Genomic DNA, 4396 nt, shown 5'->3' on the forward strand with positions numbered 1-4396 from the left:
GGACCGAGGAGCCGACGAGGCCAAAGAAGGAATCATGATGCGTTCACGCACTTAGATTAAACTCGTTCTTTCGGCATCCAACCGTCAATTAGTCGCAATACGCTAATTAACACATAATTTTGGCTCCCTTAAAACCACTTAATGTCACCTCGTGAATGTCGTCACTAGTGGCACGTTTTACACTCATAGTGAGTGCTGGAAAAGTCGTAAAGGATTAACATGTTTCTGCGTAGTAGAAAATACCGCTTCCTGGGGGGTTTTCTTAAATTGTTAACAATATTAACGACCTTCCAGACTTAACTCCCAAACCTCTGTAGCGATCCAAAACTCCAGTTTGAGAAATACTAACAGCACATTGGCCAATCTCCACAATAATGTCTTTCTTATTTGCTGCTGTCTTGCACGGCTGCAACTAACTTTTATTTTCATTATCAATTAATCTGCTGATTAATATTGAATGATTCACTATAAAATGGAAACAAAATTGTGAAAACGCCGGTTTTGCAGTCAAAACTAAAGTAATCGAATTGCTTGTTTTATTTGACCAATGGTCAAAACCCTAAAGATGTTCAACTTGCCGTCGTGTAAAACAGAGAAAAATAGACAATTGACACCATGTGAGAAGCTAGAAATATTCAGTGTTTAGCATTCATGCCGGCATGTGATATTTTTCCGATAACACTTGAACGTCACGTCATCTCCTATTGAAAGGTTTTCCCGTGTGCCCAATATGGCCGACATCCCTGTCTCTGATAGAGGAGGAAATCCACCACCTGGCTCCGTCACAAACATAAAACTGTCGTATTATTTTTTCCCACTAAATACAGTCATTTAAATATATTCTTAAGTTGTTTAATTAAGACCTAAATAGCAACACTGTATTGACCCGTTTAGTCTTAGAACCTTATTCACAATGTGCAGGAATCTGGCGCCCTCTAGGTTTTATACGATGTTGAATGGGTTTACGTAGGCTATTTACTTAGACTGCAGTTGAAGTACAAGTGCTCAAATAAAGGCTGCCGGCAGCATAGACTGTAAAACAGTCTGCAGTTAACACATGTTGTATGACAGGCTATATTTAACTTCCTACGACTTCAGTCCTGTAACATTTCCGAAAGGAATTAAATTGAGCCTAGGCCTATATTATTGATATGGGTAGTTAAATGACAAGAAAAGGCTGGGGTGAGGCTGTTGTGCATCTCAAACACCTTGCATCAGCAAAAATAATGACAGGTTGAACGGGTTTAACACTGCAGGTTCAGTGTATACGTGAGACCTGATTTTCTTAAGTGATTTCCGAAGTGATTTGCTGACCCCTACTGACACTGACTGCTGCACTGCAAGTTTCCCCTGGGGGACTTCTCCTGAAAAGCTGCTCCACCCACACAGAGATACAAACTGGCTGATTGAAAGTTCTGGTAGGATAATTACTTAATATCGTAATTATTAAGATCTTTTGAGGGTTAATGGCAAGTATACTTGTGTGATGTGAGCGAAAAGAGTTGTAGTGTTTATGAGTGGCTCCCAACCTGGGGGTTGAGACTTCCGCAGGTGGTCACAAGATAAATCTGAGAGTGATGCAAGATTATGGAAGATTTTAAAAGCTTAAATAAAAACAAAGAAAACAAAGAAATAAAGTGAAATACAATGCACATTATACGTTTCATATTTTCATGTTATGATTCACTGTGTTGTGATTTAAATGACAGAATGTGTTTTTTCCACACCCTCTCAAAATGTTTTCGAGTCAGATGCCCCTGTCAGCAAGATGACATCATTTGTCTGTGCCTTTCAAAATCACTGTTAAAATAAATCTGTTTAATGTGACAACACCATATGGTTCATGTTTAGTTGAGAACATATATAAGCATAAGTTGTTTTGGGCACTTGCTTAAAGACTGATACTGTTGTTCTACTTCGGAAGATGGTCTCCATAATAATAATTTAAAAAACACATAAAGGATACATTTAAAAAGAAATATATATCGTCGCTGTTGGTCAGAGACCTCTTATGCCCAAAACCATTACTATTTTTTAAAAATAATTAAGGACCACAATATCTTAGTTAAAAGCTGTTGTTAACACTTTTCATTGGTTAAATGTTTGTAAAATCTAGACACAGCTGTAAAGTGTGACTAATAGCAGTGATTTGTGAAGAAAATAAAAAAAGATGAAATATGGAGATAAGAGGTTTACACCCATTACAATGTTACAATGTGTATTGTACTTCACTCAATTTCTTTGATTTGTTTTCATTTAAGCATTTTCAATCTTCCATACAAGATGTTGCACACATTTATATTGATTTTGTCGGACATTTCTCTAATATTTGCCTTTTTATCTTGTTAAATATTGATCTTTTACCTCTTCATGAGCAGTTTAGAGAGGGAAATCAGTCTTTTCTGCTCACAACTCACAGCTAAGATATATGCAACCTGTGACAAATAGCCAATGTACATCTTCATTTCAATGGGTCATAATTTTTATATACAGTCTTGGTTGGAACCAATGGCCTCTATGAACCTATGTCAAGCCCACAATGCAATAGGGTAACATGTACCCAATTTAGTCCAATAGTTTCATCCAAATTTTCACCAGGATTGCCTCTTTTTTCCTTTAACAAACAAAAAATTTAAAATAAGTATACCATTAGAATAACTGTAAAGCTACAATAACCACATACATTGTGCAGTTTTGGCTTTAAGTCTTTTTTTATTTTATTTTTTTTATTCTTTTACTAAAGACAATTCCGTGTGCAGCTGACAGGGTAAAGCATATACAGTTGTTCTGCTGTGAAAGCTCACAGAACTGTTTCAGGTTGTGCTTGTTTACATTGTGACGACCAAATGTAGGTGAGAGGGTTTACTCATCTTTTCCTCTTCTCTGATATGTGGACTGGTGACGATGAATGAACCTCAGCAGAGAGCTCGCATGTTTTTCTGCTCTCCTCACGATGGCGCCGTTTGCTTAGACTACCGAGCTGCGTCTCTACACCTGCTGTACCAGGCCTAATATTAGTAGTCTGCTCCAGTTAAAACATATGAGGTTTAAGTTGAGCTCTTCATAGGAATCACGCCCCGCGAAGAAGAAGTGGAGGATAGGCCCCCTCTAGCGACTGGCTCTGTTCGTCATACTGCGTCAGAGTAAACAAAACGCTGACGTGAGTCTCTCCTCTTTGGCAAACTCTTCAATTGGTCGGTGAGTTATAGGTGTGATTCAGTGCAAAATCAAAAGGTGCGCTGACCTCTAGTTGCTGATCTCAATCAGGCCTCACACAGGCTCGTCCAAATTAAAAGTCTCATAACTTGCATCCGACACACTATGTTGTAAGCCATTAGTTTTATAGTATGTTATGAATATTAATGTCAAGTGTATACTTACATTTTAATTAACTGTATTATTAGCAAATAATAGATAGGAAATTAAAGAGAAGTTGCAACCATAAAGATGTTCGACTCAAGTGCCAGAAATTAGGCATCATCAGCCAAGTAGTATAGGTGGAAAGAATAAGGCCCAACTTCTTCTTTGGTTATTTGCCACATACCTCACAGTATAGCTACAAGCCTTTTCTCGGAATTTTTCGTTTTAACGTATCAATCAGCGTATTATAGGGATCCAGACAATTTCCGAACAATGTTGGGAAAATGGGTGAATCGTTCCTAAAGCCACGTAGGACGATAGCTCTCTGAACCGGCATCCTGCGTCACCAGCCTGTGTTCAAATCAGATTATGTGCCTCGTTTATTTCGACAATCTAACGGATAGGCCGGAGACTTAGCGCTGTCATTGCATTGGCCATTAAAGCCACCACCACTCCTTCCCCCCCCCCCCCCCCCCCCCGATAATATCCAATGAGCAATTATTGGAAATGATTAGGAAAAGTGACTGTAAAGTCACAAAGCCGCAATTCGAGAGGATTCATTTCAGCACCGGACAGCTCCTGACTCCCCGGAGGCCTTGAACTTGGTCAGCGGAAGCCTGATTCCCCCTTCCATCAAAACCAGTCACATGAAACCACCACCACCACCAGCGAAGACGATCACTTCCCAGTTTAGTCATAATCATAAAAGCCTAATTGGACTTATTGATGACGTGTGTGTGTGTGTGTGTGTGTGTGTGTGTGCGCGTGTGTGTATGTGTGAGGGGGGAGGGCTGGGCAGTCGCGGTCACGGTGACGAAAAAGAATTGATTTGTATTTGTCCTGTGCAAAGTTCAAGAATTCATGTGTGTGCATTCACAACCATTTCTTTTTTAAAGAAGAAAGTTTGGAAGTAAACTTCAATCTTAGGAGGGAGGTGGGGGTGAGTCTGACAGATGCATCGATGAGGAAGGAACTGTAGGCCTACTATTATATTCCGGGAGGAAGACTTGATGACGTCTATAGCATCCTTAATGTG

This window comes from Seriola dumerili, unplaced genomic scaffold, assembly GCF_002260705.1.
Source record: "Seriola dumerili isolate Sdu_G_001 unplaced genomic scaffold, Sdu_1.0 BDQW01000291.1, whole genome shotgun sequence".
NCBI lineage: Eukaryota > Metazoa > Chordata > Actinopteri > Carangiformes > Carangidae > Seriola > Seriola dumerili.